The sequence below is a fragment of the Rhinolophus sinicus genome, chromosome 15 (genome assembly GCF_057876585.1).
Source record: "Rhinolophus sinicus isolate RSI-liver-muscle chromosome 15, RSI-T2T, whole genome shotgun sequence".
Taxonomy (NCBI): domain Eukaryota; kingdom Metazoa; phylum Chordata; class Mammalia; order Chiroptera; family Rhinolophidae; genus Rhinolophus; species Rhinolophus sinicus.
Genome location: NC_142515.1, coordinates 89,799,393 through 89,817,528, shown reverse-complemented (window position 1 = coordinate 89,817,528; position 18,136 = coordinate 89,799,393).

Sequence of the window (18,136 nt, the reverse complement as noted above, 5' to 3'; positions counted from 1 at the left end):
ACACTCCAAGGCTTGCTGGCTCCCATAAAGTACAGCTGCTGATAAAGCTCCATGGGTTATGCAAGTTGGATGAGGCAGGGTGTCAGGGAGTCACTGGAGTGGGAAGTGTTGTGGTCACCAGGTTAATGTAGACACTGGTTTGGTGCCAGTGCTGAGCCTGGAGCTACTCACCGAAAGTCTCAGAGCACACAGAGGTCAGTTGCTGTGTACCTGGGGCCCATGGCATCTGATAGTTTTGGAAGAAAGAGTGCAACGTGGGCGGGGCTGGCTGCTTGCAGAGAAAGTGTCTCCAGCATTGGAGGTGTTGGGTAGGGTGGAATCCCAGTGAGTCTGCCCGGCACAGCCTGGGAGCTCACCAAACCAATCAGATTCAGATTTGGCCGTAAGCGTAGGGGGAGGGCCCAACACAGGAAAGATGGCGGCTGCCTGCTCAGCTGGGGAGGAGGACCTTTCACAGAGAAAATGGGACTGTCCTCCAGCCATGGCCTTGAAGTCACACACCTCAGTCTTCTCCTTGTGTGCCTCTGATGCCCCCCGAGTCACCATCCCTCTGCCGGAGCCCAAGGTGAGTGTCTGCCAGCCAGTGAGTCTGTGTACGGGCCCTTTAAGAGGTCTTCTTGATTTCCCACAGCCTTCTGTCCCACCCGGATTGTTGGAATCCCCACTGTTTTTCACAGCCAGATATTGTGGGAGCTCCTTTTCTTGGCACCAGTGCTCTGGGCTGGGGAGCCTGGAGTGTGGCTGGGGTCCTTTACTTCTCTGGGGGGAACCTCCATGGCCAAGGTATCCCTCCCAATTTTCATCTGCCACACGGAGCTTTGGGACCAGCCTGTTTCGCGTCTCTGCCCCTCCTACAAGTCTCAACATGGTTTCTTTATATTCTTAGTTATAAAACTTCAGCTAGACTTCAGATGGTTCTTCAGATGTCGATTATTATATAATTTAGTTGTAATTTTAATGTGTTTATGGAAAGAAGCAGGCACTGTGTTTATCTACTTCGCCATCTTGGATCTCCTGGGGCTGAGTATTATTATTTCTGTTAAGCAGATGAAGGAGAGCTTAAGGAATCTTGAATAAGAGCTGTGTGCCGGTGGTTTCAGGAACCCTGAGCTCTCATCCTTCATTTGCCACTCACTACCTGCTCGACTATTTCCCTCTGTGTGTCCTCACCTGTCAGGAGAGAAGACTGGACAGGATGGTTGATAAGAGGCCTTCCAATTCTGGAAGTCTACATGTCTCTGTCCTATCTCCTTGGTGGTGACGGCCAACTTGAGTGCCCCAAAGCATGACACAGGCTGACTGCTTGTCCCATGCTTACTCAGGGTATGCTTTTAGAGTTAGACGATTATAAAAAGAAACAAACAAGAAGCTTGCTTGTGACCATCTAGATTGCTTGATTTCATTTTGCCCTGTGTCTGTAATTAAAGATTTAGGAAGGAACACCACTCCACACCCGAGGCAGGGAAGGAGCTGGCGCAAAGATGGAAAAATGCTAAGTAGGAAGAGAAGGTCTTTGTTGCTGCCTTTGGACTTTGAGAATTAGGGGTCATCCAGCCATGTCAGTCTGACCTCTGGGTTTGCACTTTCTGGGTGAGTTGAGTCTTAAAAGAGTAATGTGAGTCATCCTCTCTGCTTTGCATTTTCCCAATGAAAATTTCTCTCAGAGAAATTCTAGTAGCGGAAATGATTGCATAATTGCAACCCTGTTCTGTTTTTGCAGTGTTTTCCAGCTGCTCTCATTGTTTATTTCCCCTCAATACCTGTTTACTTTCCTGGAGGGAAAGGTGCTCAATAAAAATGTTGCAGAAGAAAGGTTACTTCCAGGGAGCAAAAACAATGCAGTCTGCATTGAGATTGTCCCTTGGCTGTCCCCACCTCTGAAGGATTGACAAGCTGCCCAGTGCTGGCTGTCCCAGGGGCTGACTCCACTAACTAGCTCACCCCTCGGCCCCTGGGGAGGACCACTGGCAGCCTTTGCTCCTTGAGCTCTCCTTACCCTTTCCCCCAGAGGTCAGGATTGATAACTGTGGATGGCCAAGTCAAATGTCCATGAAAAAAATCCTGCTTCCTGGCATTCCCCAGGGGCTATGTGACAAGTCAAGGTTACCTTGAATGGAATGCAGAGGGGGCAATCTATCTATCAAGATATGAGTCACCAGTGTGATATCATCTGAATATCAATCCGAGTCCATTAATTTTGACTGTGTAAGCACATCAAACACCAGAAGAGAATAAAACATGTCCAGTGACAGAGGCATACACACTCAGACACAGACTCACACAAGGACACACGTACACACTGACACACAGACACACGTGCGTTCACTGGTCTAATATTCCTGGGCAGAGACAGAAAGTCCTATTAATGGTGCAACTGGATGTGGAGAGAGATGGCTTTTTTGGCAGCGTTAATGAGGCTGACCTTTGATGGTATATGCAGGCTGCACAGAACGGAAGGGAACTCGAGACCTTGGCATTCCTCTCTCACAAAAGCATGGCAGAGCTTACACAATTAGGCATAATTATGCCCTGCTTGGCCTTCACTGCTGTGCTCCATGTAGATGAAGTCTGGCTTTCTCTCCCCATGCCTTCCACAGACTCTTTGCCCGATGTTCTAAACTCTACTGGCATCCTGCTATGGTGTTTGGAAGTCAGGCCTGGGGCCCAACATAACAGCGAAAGGCCTGCGTCCCTGGCATTATCTGGGTCCTCTCCATTCCTAGAAAAGGCAAGTCTCTGCCCACTGCCCAGTGGAACTTTAAGGCCTCTGTTGACAGAGGCCATAACAGCCCAGGGCTGGAGCCAGGACATGTGAGCATGATTCTCAGTGCCTTTCCTGACCTCAGTTTCTTCCTCTAAAAATGGGAATAAGAAAACCTATCCAGCCTATAGAGCTGCCACAGATGGCTGCCCAGGCTGGGCACTGCACAACTCACGACTCCAGGAGGCATGTGCCTATGTTGTCCATGGAGCCCCTGGAGTTGTGCAGAGCAGGGGCCCTACCCGCCTGCTTCAGAGCTGACGTGGGGGTCACAGAGGGTAAATGATTATTTACTGTCTACAGCTCCCTGCTGTTGCTGATTTTCCTAGACTGTGACCTCTTAGCTGCCTGGCCAGGGTATAAACCGATCATCTCCCTCTCAGTCACAGCGTCCATTTTGCCTCTCCTGGTCAACCTTGCTGGCACGTTATCTGAGACCAACAATTTCCAAAAGGAAAAGAGAGATGGAGGCACCTCCAGTGTCGCTGGCCTTCCTGGGGACTGACCTGGGAAATTTACTACACCTCGTGGCAGGGCTTGAAGGAGGCAGCTTACTGAATACAGGGACGAAATGAATTCCAGAGTGGAAAGGGTCAAGCAGGCCACAGGAAAAACGAGCACATTGCACATTCTATGGGCTCACCAAAGACTTGCGTGCTGACACACCCCACTCCCTGTGGTTCTCTGTGGCCTGGGACATAGGGAGAAACTGAGATTCTGAATACGCACCGTAACCATTGGTTTTCACCCCAGAGTCACCCTCAGAGGTCCTTTCCTTCCATTCTTTTCCAGCTGTCGACACAAGTGTTGAGCAGCTGGGCTGGCACTGGCTTGTGTGGAGGGATGTTTCTGCAATACTGCACTCTGGCCTGGCAGTGTAAGGTGGGTGATTATCCATCACACACAATGAGCCCCTAGGGACACCTGGGTGTTTAGGGAGTGGAAATGGGAGCATTCTAGGAATGGAAGAAGATTGTGGGGACATTCAACCTTGGGGAAGAATCTCCACATAGAGGAGAAAGCAATGCTTCCTCCTAGGCTGTGCAACACAGGTACTCTGGGCTTTTGAAAAATGTGAATTCTGGGGCTCCATTTCCAGAAACTCTGATTCAACAAATCTGGAGTGCAGCTATGAGTCGGTGTTTAAAAAAAAAAAATTCATTTGGGGTTAATTTTAGATTTACAGAAGACTTGGCAAAGATAATTTGTATTTTAATCATTTTAATTGTGAAATGTAAAGTACACATAGATAAGTGCCCCAAACAGAAATGAGAGCTTGACAATTTATCACAAGTGAACACCTGTTTCATCATTACATGGCTAAGAAATAGGACATGACCAGTCTTCAGAAGCTCCCCCTGTGGCCCTAACTTTTCCTTCCCACCCAAAGTTTTACTATTTAAGCATGCACCTCTAAGCACTGTGGTTGAATTTCTCATCTCTGTTAAACATTTAGTATAATTTTACCTATTTTTGAACGTTTCATAATGTAATGGTACAGTGTGTATTTTGGGGGCTCTGGTTTCTTTTACTGGATGAGATTTATCCACGTTATTCTGTATAATTAGAGTTTACTCTTTTTCACTGTTTTATCCAATACACCACGCTGTGCTATGCAATATAGTGGTCACTACGGGTAGGTAGCTATTTAAATTGATTGAAATTAAGTGAAATACAAAGTTCAATTTCTTTCTTGCACTAGTCACATTTCAAGTGCTCAATAATCACAAGTAACAAGTGGTTACTGTCTTGGACACAGCGGAACAGACAAGTTCCATCATCACAGAAAATGCTTTTGGGTAGCTCTGCTCTAGAAGTCCAACTTTCGGACTGCATCAAAATTTACCCATTCTACTGCTGACGGACATTTTGGTTGCTTGCAGTTTTTGGCTATTGTGAATAATGGTGCTGAGGATGTCTTTGCACTGGTCTCTTGGAGCACATGTGCAAATATTTATTTTGGGCGTACACCCAAGGGTAGAATTGTAGGGCCATATTGTTCAGCTTTAGTAGATGATGCCACACTGTTTTCTTAAGTGTTATACTAATTTATACTCCCACCAGAATCTCTTTTCAAAAGCATCCTAGATAACTTTGAAGATCAACCAGGTTTGGAGTCACTGCTTGATTTCTCCAAGGGGGTAGATTTTGTCTGTATACTAGAAAAGGCCTTCTGATGACTCAGATTGTGTAGTAGTAGACTGGACGCTCAGGAGAAACACCTCATCAGGTGTTTACTTCTCTTTAGAGGTGTTCAGGTTGGTACTACCCAACTCTCTGATACGGCAGCTCTAAAAAGAACTGGACTCAGTAGGAAGCCTTCCTAAGTGATGTAGAAGGTTCTTTCCAACTCGAAGAGTCTCTGATTTCATGACTTTTCATGGCCACGTTTGGTTAGATACATGCTAGATGGTGACATTCTTCATAGTTAGGCAGCAGATGAGAGAAAGGCCTGGTGCCAAAGACCCAGATTAAGCGCAATGCAGATCGTTAGCCCCAGAATAATTGAGTTGGTTGTCTTGATGAACAATGAAGAATCTCGTACTCACTTACACCCACAGTTCCCACCTAAGCTCTTGGGCTAATGGGAACGATGACTACCTCAGTGTCACCCTCTGCAGACATTTATATGTCTTTCTTATTTCTAGTTTAATGGCTTTATTGGATATGTGCCTATTATTGTAACTGTCTCAAATCATTTTTGGCAGCAGGTGTGGCGTAACTCATAACCGTGTAAAAATGCCCTTACTCCCACATTGCCCCGCAGTCTGTTTTCATCTGTCCCCGTGTTATCTCTCTCTCCCCATTCTTCCTGCTCCCCCTGGAATCCTCTCCTCCCCTTGAGGGGTGTGGAAATAAAAGATTTATTCTAGGTCACAGACGAATAATCTTCTTGCCCAGACACTCAGGAGGCCGCCCATTGGGATGGAATGGAGTTTTTGTAACTCACTTGAAGACTGATTGTTTCTTGTAAGAATGCTGTTAGGGGATTTGGGGAAAGGTCTTAAATCTATCTGGGTATATGTGTGTGATGAGATTTCAAAGGGAAAATGAGAAGTGGGCAGATATGAAACCTGAGCCTATGCTCGGCCCATGAGTGGCAACCAGGTCTGCTCCACTAACGAGATATGAGAGGTGTTCTGCTCTGGATCGCCACTCAGCTCACAGATAACTCTTTTGGGAAATTCCCGGTGAAAGCCACCCAGTTAGGATCCCCAAAACCTGTGGGTGTAACTACGGCTGGGCGCCTGTCGGTACCGAAGGCGACTGGCAGCCACTGTCCTAGTGCCTCATGATGTGAACTGAGGGGTGAGTTAGGCTTTGTCCACCTACTTTTAGGTGGAAAGAACCAATTAGGTCACGCGAGAGATTCCCCGAGGGAGATGGCTTTGGAGCTTCTGGGGAGGTCGGAGCTCCTTATTGCCACTGGTTAAGAAACAAACAAACAAAAACCAAACTACCTTAGAAGGCTGCAGAGAGAAGCTATGAGAAGGAACCAGAGAAATTGGCAAGGTCAGGCCTAGTGCCCAAGCTGTTTTCTCGGTGGCTTCTAGCCTGTCACCCCACTTTCTTGGCCCTTGGGTTTCCCTGAAACTTCAGGAACAAAGACAATCAAGGGGGTATGTCTGAAGAACTCCCTCTGTCCTAGGAGACATACGAGGCTTAATTAGCTGGTACCCACAGGATGTTCTGAAAATGAGAAATGCCTAGGATTATTATCTATCAAATGTCACATACAAATGTGCTCATGTTCCCATTATGAATGTGTGTGTTGCAAACTTGCTCAACCAAGTGTAACCCGTGTGTGGTTTTAATTACAAATATCAATAAAATTGGTTGATATTTATGGGCACGGACCCTTCAGATCAGGGGTAAGGAAGCTAATTGTGTCAGACAGCACTGTGATTGAACTCCGAAGGAGGCTCAGGCCCCCGCTAGCTGGGTGCGATGCTGACAGCACCAGTCTCCCTGTGTTAATTAAGTGTGATGAAATGATATTAACTTGTAAAAAGAGTCAGAGGCATGAGCGGCTTTCCTTGGTGTGTGGGGCTGCGGCTGGGCCTGGATTGTGGTGGATGGACTCAAGGGCTCTTATCTTTGGGAGAAGCAACGTTTGCACAGTGGTTTTCAGCCAAGACTGCTAATAGAACCGCCGGAGGGGCTCCTAAAACATGCCAAGGTCGGGACTGTACTGTGTCAGGGATTTGTCTGGCGTGGGGTCTCCTGGGTTATTTTGATGACGCGTGGGACTGAGGACCACTGATGTCGGGAAACATGTTCATGCTGACAAATGAGACTTAGAACCAGTCGTGTGTCCTTGAGTCTCTCACTCTCTGAGACTGTTTTTTTTTGCTCCCCTGTAAAAAGGACGTTAATGAAAGCTAAATTGTGCATTGGTGATGATAAAATGAGATGAAAGGAATGAAAGGTCTCGGTACCTAAGTGGGGTCTCAGAAAAATTTCTGTTGCTTATGGGCTATTAGGTTCTCTTTGCTACTGGAAATGTAGTGTTTAGCATCTTTGAATCTAATCAGAAAGCAAGCCAATTCCTAAAACCCTAGAACCAATGCAGAAAACTCATCCTTAAAATTCGGTTCCTCTAGGAGCCTTCTCAGTACTAAAATCTGCATTAGTCAGTGTTCTCCAGAGAAACAGAACCAGTAGAATATGTATCTCTATCTCTCTTTCCATCCCCATCTCCATTCTATACCATCTATCTGTGTATATCTACATACACATGTACATGCACACAAACACGTGTGTGTATGTATATATATGTGTGTATATATATATATCGGGCGTGCCAAAAAATGTACATACTTTAAGTGATGTTATCTATGTATTACTTTTTGAAGTTGAATTGAATTACGGCAGCAATATGTAGTATGACATTCGCTCAAAAGATGGCGTTGGCCAAATGAATGCTAGTGTCATTCATTGTATTACAATTTTAATACAGTTTTTCCTTTCTTAAAATGTGTACACATTTTTTGACACCCTCTGTATATATAAATATATATAAAAATCTCTCTCTATACATATATTTATTTGTTTATTATAAGGTATTGGCTCATGTGATTATGGAATCTGAGAAGTTCCATGGTCCCCTGTGTGCCAACTGGAGACCCAGGAGGGCCTGTGTCGTAGTTCGAAAGCGTGAGAGCCTGAGAGCTGAGGGCAAGAGATGACCCATGTTCCAGCTTAGCAATCAGGCAGACAGAGAGAGAGAGAGAAAGACAGAGAGAGAGAGAGAGAGAGAGAGAGAGAGAGAGAGAGAGAGAGAGAGAGAACCATTGTTTCCTCCACCATTTTGTTCAATTCAGGTCCCCTCAGTGGGTTAGATGATGCCCACCGATTACAGAGGACAATCCCCTTCACTCCATCTACCAATTCAAATACTGATCTCTCCCGGATTAGCAGCCTTACAGACACACCCAAAATAATGTTTAACCAGATACCTGGGCACCCTCTGACCCAGTTAGGTGGGCACAATTATAGTTCAAAAGTTAATTATCACATAGTCTCTTCTTAGGATTCAAGTGCATGTGGGCCAGGAAGAATTCAGAAGACTGCACGGGCCTGGAGGTTTAAGCCAAAGTAAATTCTTCACTGAGCACAGATGGGATTGCCCATGAGAAGCACCCATCCTTTCAACCCCTCATTTTCCACAGGAACAAAAGGACACATCCAAGGATGTGGGTGGTGGCAGGCTACAGACTCAGTGTGAGTGGCTGGGAGCAGCTGAGTCAGGACCAGAGCCCCTGTCTGCTGACTTCCAGCCCCCAGCTCCTTCCTCTCCACCCCAGGAAGCTTGCCTTTTCTGTCAACTGTCAGGAGAGTTGTCCTGTTTGTTTGTTTATTACGTCACCTGAGACACGGCCCCCTGGGAAAGACAATGTCTTGAGAAGCAAGGAAGGTGGTATGATATGCAGCTTTTAACTTGCTTTCTTACTTCTTCCCTTGGCGATCAAGTTGCTCCTGATTTCACCCAACCATCCTTACATATCGTGTCTTCTTCCCGTCTTGAGACCCCTACAGTGCAGCCAAAGTGGGGTCCTCCCAGCCCCCCAAAGGCTTCATTCTTTCACACTCTTCTTTTACGTGAAATGTCCCTCTCTATGACATCTGTAACTCAGCCCCTCTACAAGTCTAGAAAACAGTGCTCCATGAGTCCTTGCTTGCAATGCCCTCTTTTGGAGAAACTACGACAGCAGTGTGTATGGATCCCATATGGTGCAGACCTCACAGCTCTATTTTGCCCTTTCTGAGTAGCTCTCTCTGTTTCATTCCGTTACTGGACTGGATGTCAGTGGAGGCAGGGTGTGGAGGTGGAAAGGGCATGGACTTGGGCCTCAGGACACGTGGGTCTGAGTTTCACCCCTGTCACTCTTAGCTTTGCGATCCCAGGAGAATCATTTAGATTCTTCAAGCCTCTGTGTACTCATTAATTAAGATGAGGAAATAATTCCTACTTCTCAGGGCTGATGCGAGGATTAGTTTGATACATATTTATGAAAAAATCTGGCAAAGAAAGGTTTTCATAGATACTTGTAGAATGATTAAATATATTGATATAAACTCTCTGGTGTTAAAAAAAATCACTCTCACCTACCCTATAGTTCAAAATTTGGGGGATGGTGGTGGTGTGGATTACGCAGATTCTTTTGAGATGCTCACATCGCAAGATATGGGTCTAAGGAAAGATAGGAAGTTAACGTGGGGGTGGCTACGATGGACCCAGAACCATCATTACATCTTCAATACAACCTCATGAAATGGGGACTGTTTTTTAGAGGGACGAGATTGGAATATGAGCTCTGCCACTTACTGTGGACCATGAGAAATGGTTTGCTTGCTCTGAACTGTAGTTTTCTAATGTAGACCATGGGACAGCTCCTCTCCCGCATGGCTCACATCCACAGGACAGTGACTGGCCTGCAGTTGGTGCTGCACAGAGTGGCGCTCTATGGCTGTCGTTATGATAATATTTGTATAGGGAATAGCCTGTTAATGGCTCCTAGTTGTATAGTGTCCTGTGGCGAGCAAAGCAGCTTTGGTATTTCAGCCCTGGTGTGTCCGTGTCAAGTCCAGCCCTCTTCCTGCTGCATAACCCAGCTCCGGGCAGAACTGGCCCAGCCCTGGACTGTACCATCACCGAGCAGGACTCTGCCCTGGGCATGCGTGTTGCATCTTTTCCGAATTCTTTGAATTTACCACCACTAAACCCCCCTCCAGGCCTGTGTCTTCCAGCATTGGGCCTGGTTCCTCTCTGTCAAATCCCCACCCAAATCTATTTCCCTTATCAACCTGCAGATCAACTCTCATTTGTCATCTTTATTAGCTTTTAATCTCCCATCAGTTTAGGGCTGGGGTTTAAGAGTAGGATTAGTGGGGGGACTTTAATTGCATGATCCTCCACGGCCCCTTGTACATCAAATTCAATAAAAGTTTTTGAAAAGATAAAATCGCAAAGGGTTTTTTTATAGCCCCAGACAGAGCAAGAGACTGGGGCGAGAACAAGGTAACTGTTTTTCAACTTCGTATAATCTGTGTTTGGACTTGATTACATGAGGAAGTGAGTTTTCCGTCTCCCTCTCCCTGCTGCCCTCTCCTTTCTTGGGTACCATTATCCTCTTCCGCCTGGTGTAAGCAAGAAGCCACTTTCTGCCATGCTGTCTTCCCCTCTTCGCTTTGATTCTCTCTGACAGGAAGACTAATGAAATCTGGGTGCTCCAGAAAATAACATTTATTTCAAGCAGAAATATGCTGAACCACCACTGAAGGTGGCTGAGGTGATGCATTTGATGGGCAAGAGGCCAGTCTTCCGGAGGGGACACGTGGTCCCTGAAGGAGGAGGGCAGGAAAGTGCTCCTCAGCCATGAACTCCCACCTACCTTGAACCCACCTTTCTCCAGCCTTCACTCTCCATTCACTTCTCAGGCAAGCAGAGTGTGAGACTGGGCTGCAGAGTCATTTGTGAGTCTGTTCATGTATCAGTTCATCAAACACTTATTGTGTGCCTATTATGTACCAGAAGCCCTGCTAAGCCTATAAAGGTGAGTCAGGTCCCATTCTGATCGCAGGAGAGCATCTCTGGCGGAGATGGACAGTGTGTCAGGAAATTATTATTCTATATGTGTTTTTATAGCCACAGCTGGAGTAGAGGGGATGGGTCCTGATGGGCAGAGTTTGGCTATCAGACCTAGATGATGAAGGGTTCTGTACAGTGAGGAATGTGGAGTCCCTGGTGGGAATCGGTGGGCATGAGGTGGATGGGAGTGAGAGAGGAGAGAAGCCAGGGAAGGAAGTAGGAAGAGGAGCTGAGGAATGGGTGTCAGTCTGTGGACCTCCTGGGGGAAGATGGCATGGAAGTTTCCTGGTGGGGACGGCCTAAGGACATTGAAAGAGTAGTCAGTACTCACCAATGCTTTGTGGGAATATTTATTGATTTATTCATCCATTAATTCAGTAAAAGGAAAAGTCTCTCATCACCGGTGGCCATGATGAGGCAGCTCCCCAGGAATCCACTGGCCACGACTGTGGGCCACGCCGACCTTAATCACCAGGACACCCCCACTGGTGTCAGTCACACAACTCTTACTAAATACTCGCCACAATAATAGCAGTGGTACAAAACAAAGCCAGAGCTCAAAGGAGGGCGTGATCAGCCTAGCTGGGGCAAGGGTTATGGTGCGCAGGAGGAAAGAGGGCCGGGCTGAGGTAGGCCTTGACGGATAGGTCAAAGCTTGCTACAAGAGTGGACTGTGGACAGAAGTGGGGCACAGACGAGGAAATAGTGAGGAGACAGGACACAATAAGACAGCCACAGAGGTGGGGCTTCCTGAGGGAGATGTGAGGGCAGCAGTGGGAGTCAAGGCTATAGATATAAACAGCTGGGAGGGCTTGTGGCGAGGTCCTAGAAGACCTCTGTGATAAAGGAGTTCTAATGCTGATGGCTCGTGGAGGACCACTGAAGAGTTTTGCTTCTGGGAGGAGCAGAGTAACATTTCCATTTAAACACTATCATCCTGGTTCAACACGGAGGATAAATTAGAAGAGGGGTGATGAGGCTTAGACAATGGTCCTAAGGAGAGAGGATGCAGGCGTGAACGTAGGTGGTTACTGTGTGGATGCGGCAAGGGACAGGCTGGAGCCATGCTTCCCATGGAAAACGGAAAAGCTTTGTCATTGGGTGAACGTGGGGGTGGGCAGAGAGGAAGGAGCACCTGGGTCTCCACAGAAGGCGTGGGTGTCTAGGTGCAGAGTTGTGCCCCCCTCTGGGAGAGGGGTACAGGAGAATGTTCGGGTGAGTGTGAAGCGACAACTCCGTTTGGGTTCTGTTGAGATTTAGGGGTCTGTTAAGTAGGCAGACGTGCTGGGAGTCATGTGAGTGGATGGGATGACCCAGGGAGAATGTATAGAGGGTGACAGGGAAGAGAAAAGAGGAAAGAGGACGAGGAGGCAGGGGAGGAGAAAGGAAATGGGCCTCATGGATTTCTGACCTCTTTCCTACACCGTTCTAGGCCCCCCCCCCCCCGTCTGCTGCCACCTGCCTGTGGATGGGGGTGCTTCAAAGGGCTTAACTGTGGAGAGGAAAGGAAATGACTCGTGTTGTCGGCAGATATGTGGGTGGTGGGTGCCATGCTTTGGTGGCTGCGCCCAGTGGGGTGACACGCCTGAGCAGAGCCCCATGGCAGCACAGAGCCTGTGTGTGGCTCAAATGAAGACTCATTCGGTTTGGGAGCCAGATGTTTTATTGGAACTGTTACAGTAGGGGTAGCTCCAAGCTTTGGGTAGCTTGAAGCTTGTATAATCTTTTTAAGGAGAAGAATACAAAAGTATGCCTATAAATTTAGATACCAGACTTTAGACGGGGTCATAAAAGTGAGGAACTCTGAAGCTTCAGCTTCATTAGCTCCATGATAAATTTCCCTGTGTTTGTGTGACTTCCAGAAAGCCCAGGAGAGGCATGTACATATTGAAAATGTGTGTGTGTGTGTGTGTGTGTGTGTGTGTGTGTGTGTGTTGCATTCCTTTGTGAGGATGAGCTAAGATAAGTGGGAACTTAGGCCTGGGTACTTCTTGAATCCTGTCCCACCCAGCACGGCCTCACATGAACTGGCTGTGTAGCCTGGAAATCAGCTGGAGCACCTGTCCTTTAAGATCTAGAGAGGATGGGCATAAACTCTTGTTTCATGTTTAGGGGGATCCCCAGGCTCCCCCCCAAGATGCCTACAGATTCCTAAAGGACTGCTATTCTCATGATCACCTTTATGTCTGAGCTGGTGCTGCCACCAGGTTAGTTACGGATCCTCTCAACGTTCCTGCTCCATCCTGCATCGACTCACACACGATCGCGTCCTCTTGCTATGACGTGTATAAACATGCGCACTCATTCACTTATGTCCTCAAGGCCTTTACGTCTGACGCAGACTTGACTGAACAAAGGACGGCTGTATGGAAGTAACACAAAACATTTAAAATGGAATATTAGCTCTCATGAATAGTCAGTCCTGCTGCCATTTCACGTGGTCTTTCCCTCTCCTTCCTGCCCTTCTTCCTTGTGTATTTCTAACTGTGTTCCTTGCTGTTTAATGATCCCATTTAATCCGTGTATTGCAATTCAAGTGTGTTAGGCAGCTATTACTGTATCATGAACTACCCCCAAATTCCATGTCTTAAACAACAAGACATATTTTATCTCTGATGAGTCTGTGGGTGGTCCTGCCGAACTTGGTCAGGCTGAGCTGATCTTGGTTGGGCTTGTTCATACGTAGGTCATCAACTGGTGGGTCATCTTGGGGATGGCTGGTCTAGGATGACCCCGGCTGGAATGACAGCCGTTTCCTTGTGTCTCTCAGACCTCCAGCAGGCTAGCTCAGGCTTGCTCTCATGGTGGTGGCAGGATAAAAGGAGGGCGTGGAAATGTGCAAGCATTTTTTTGTGTGCCTCTGCGTGTATTATGTTTGCTGTCCGGACCTGGCCCGGAGTCAGTGTGGGAGGCACCAGGAAAAGGGATGGCTGCATCGAAGCACACGAGGCCGGGGCTGTTAGTACAATCCATCATGTGCACCATGTTTTTCAACAACTATTGTCCTAAGCAGACTGTTCCCTCTCTAAGAGGCATCCTGATTCCAGCTAAGACAATGATTTGTTTCACTTTGCTACATCTGGTTCCTGCTTTGCGTCTTATTAAGCTACAAAATAGCCCACGGTATGACATTTTATAGGGGTTTAAGCATTTCCACATTAAAGGGAAATTTTTGTAAGTCATTTATTTACTTTCCTAAATCTTATTAGCAAATCTAACCTCTGTTTTCAGAAGCTTGCTTAAGTTCCGATAGACTGTTGAACAGAGGAAGGAGGTAAAGCTGAATCTGGTTTGCCAGCCCCCAGGTCCCTTGGCCAAAATGAGAAACTGAGGCAATGAGGAAACTCCTGGTGCTTCTGAATTCTGAAATGCTTAGACTGCACATGCTCCACAAGTTAGCACGAGGGCACATTGGACGTTCTTTATCAAGGAAGAGTCTCAGAAAAATCCCCCTGGAAGGGGCTGCCATGGGGAAGGTGTGAGGTTGGGCTGGGTGGTTCTGTTCTGCCTCCCTCCCTTCTCCATGTCCTTGTGAATCAGAAGAGAGAGAGAGGAGAGAGAGAGAGAGAGAGAGAGAGAGAGAGAGAGAGAGAGAGAGAGAAAGACCGAGACCTTGGGGCCCTTTGTTGAGGGAGGTACAGCTTTGACAGTGCTTTGCTCTATTGTGTGTTAAGCCTGACAATAAAGGAAATGATTAGGGGCTTTCAGAGTAAGTCCCTGACAATAGGGAGAGGTGAATGTGGGCTGATTGAGGCTCCCCTTTACCCTCTTTCTGCCAAGCAGAGCAAGGCAGGCCCAGCCCGACCAGTCCCAGGATGAAATCTCCCCCTTCACGCCTCCTCCCGACTCCCCCCAAGGCCCTCGGGGTTGGTTAAATTTAGTGTTCTGGCGCATCTAAATCCATGCGATTTCTTCCAGGACTGTGAATCTAAATGTCACCCTCAATGCACAATTACTAACACATTGCGTTGATGGGGTTTGTTCAAAAGCTGCGTGGCTGTGAGGAAAAGGAAGGAAGAGACAAGTCTTGGGAAGGCGAAAGGAGAGAGAAAGAAAAGGCGTTTTAGAGACAGGATGAGTAGGCTTGCTTCCCCCACAGGGGGTGCCCCAAACCAGCCCAAACGTAGTCAACCAGGAAATGGTCTCCTCAAGCCGACCTTGTTGAGCTGAGGTGTCTGTACCGTATCTGTAGGGCACCGTGGCAATTGTGACATAGCTTACTCTGAGAAAATAAGCATGAAGTTAGAGGCGAGGTGGTTATTCGAGACCCCTCCCCTTCCCCCACCCAACTCTAAGAATGGCCTTCCACTTGGAGTTTTGTAGGATTGCTGACAGACTTGGGTTTTCTCCTGGTTCAGTGGGGACAGGGACAGTGGGAGGTTGTCTAAATAGCCATGAAGTGAAGTGACACCGACAGTCACCTGTGCTCAGCTACCTGGTAGCTGTGTGACCAGGGACCAACCACTTGGTTTTCTTATTCTGTTAAATGGGAATATGTATTTCTGCTCTGCCCACTTTGCAGGGATGTTGTGAGGATTAAATAAGATGATACCCTTAAGAACCCATCTGGGCCCCAGCAGAAAAAAGGATTTGCCTCTGCCAGATCAAGCTGAGTGGACATTTCAAAAGATAGAGGCAGGCAGGGCCTCAGCCCTGGGTAAGACTTTCGGGTTAGAGTCCAGCCCCCCATGGACTAGCCGTGGAACCTCAGGAAAGTCTCCATAGCCTTTGAGTGCCTCAGTTGTAATCTGGAAAATGGGAGAGGTCTGGAAAAACCATACCAACCTCTAGGGTTGTAGTGAGATTTAAATAAGTTAGTGTTTAATGATGAGACGGGGATTGTAATGGGGGTACTAAATCTTCTATTTTTGAGATTTGGATCTCTGGTATAATTTGAATTAACAAGTATAATTTAGCTTGGGACTTTTTGAAAGCTTTCACTTCTTTCTTCATGTCCTTTCTGCCAAATGTTAATGATTCTGCTTCCTAAACATTTACTATGCAGACCAGTTTCAAGGTTTCTATTTACTTCAGCCCAGTGCTGACCCTGGGACTTAGGAAAGATTTTGCATCTGTATGGGACCCACTCCTGGCTCCAACTTAAATCTACATAAAATATGCAAAGTTGCCATAACCTGTTTAACCCCTTCCCCCACCCCAGCAGGCAAAGCCAAACTCAATAGAAAATTCCACCGCAGGCCAACGCAATTTGCATCCTGGTTAGAAAAACATAAAACTTCAGACAAACAAAGACTTCAGGCAAGAGTTTGCAGCAGACTCTGCCCAGCACACCCTCCTCTTACTTTAATAAATCTTCCTTCTGTGTTTCTACCTGACTTGTGAATTCTTTCAGGACCCATGAGCGAGCGGCCACAATATTTAAGTGCTCAGACAGCCCCTAGCAAAGAATAAGCCCTCCGTCAACACTGGCTATGGCCGTTACTATCTTTCCTGGGCATCCTGCTAGCGGAGCCCAGAATTCTTTCCAGAAAGATTCTTACAGGATTATTCTGGGAACACCGATGAGCACATGCAAAATTTACAGCCCCCCATTCTGCCTCTCACCCTCCTGGGGTGTGGGCTTCCTACACCACGGAGAAAAAACCCTGATGAAAAAAACATATCGGTGATCTATTGTTATGACCCATTGCACTCAATCCCTTATTCTTAGGCCACACTCAGATTTGTTCTTCATGCTTTTTGGGATGGATGAGCAAGAAACCCCATAAAGAACATACACCAGTCATCCTCCTCCACATGCAGACCTTGGGCGAATCCACCTTTCTGGGTCTCAGTTTCCCCATCTGTTAAATGCGATGGTTTTCAAGGACCCTTCTAGCAAGTCATGACACCTTTGATTCACAGCAAATGACAGGCCCCAACTCCTTTCCATGACTGTATCACTGGCTATTTTATTTCTTTTCTCTTTGTTTCTCCCTGTTGAACACACCAAGTGTTTATGGCATTTCTGAGAATCCAATAAAGTGTGTTATTGGGAGGAGACAGGGAGTAACACACACAGGCAAAAATCTGCCGTCTTCACATGAATGCTTTAGGCAGTCAGCCATGATGGGAAATGAAATGTGTGGAACAGTACAGGGTGAATAAAAAGGGTGTTAGTGAAATGATGAGCCTTTTATCACTTGTGCCCCTGAATGTGACATGGGGTCACTCTGTCAGCCCGGCAGGCGGCTGTAGTGCATCCCCAGAGTGGCTTCTGTGAGGGAGGTCTTACTTTTAATTCCCCACTGCTGGTTGCATTTTGTGTGAAAGAACCCATGGTTACTTACCTAAGGATACTAAGGAACTATTGTTGGTCCCACTAAGGATAAAACAAGAAGAGGTGGGGCGAGCCTCTCAATAGGAAGGATTCAGATTGGCCATCAGGAATTAGAAGATGCTGAGAGATACAGGGCAGAATCTCTTCTGCCAGCTAGCTGATGGAGAGGAAAGGACTCTTAAATCACAGTCCCCATGACATTGGGTTTCTGTGTTTAGTATCAGGGTGGTTTTAGTACAAGTTCCAGGGTGCGAGAGTCAAGAACTGGGTTCAAGGTCCAGCTTGTGCTTAGACAAGAAGCCAGAGCGGAGTCAGCTTATCTCCTGTTCCCCAGTGTCACTAATTCAGGTATTAAAGCTTGTGCATTTTGCAAATAGGACCGTGCTAATATATTTTCTCCCTAAGGATAGGTGTTTTTTTCTTTTTAGTTGTTGTTGCTTTTTTTTTAAATTAAAAGCCTTTAATTTTCTTTTTTTCAGAGACGTTTTAGGTTTAAAGTCAAATTGAGCAGAAAGTACAGGGCATTGCCATATACTCTCTCTCTCTTCAGTTTCCTTTATCAAGATTTTGGGTTAAGGTGATATACGTACTATAATCAATGAGCCAATATTGATACGTTATTACTAACTAAAGTCCATAGTTTACAGTAGTGTTCACTCTGGGTGTTGCACATTCTGTGGGTTTGAAATAATGTGTCCACTATGACCGTATCATACAGAATAATAGTTTCACTGCCCTAAAAGTCCCCTGTGCGCCATCAATTCATCCCTCTTTTCCCTCCCCCCAAGCCCTTGGCAACAACCAATCCCTTTATGTTTTCATAGTTTCACCTTTTTCAGAATGTTATCGATTTGGAATCATACAGTATGTAGCTCTTTTCAGGTTGGTTTTCTTCACTTAGTAATACGTATTTAAAGTTTCTCCGTTTTTTTTTTTTTTGTTTTTTTTTTGTGTGTGTATCTTGATAGCTGATATCTTTTAATCACTGAATACTATTCCATTG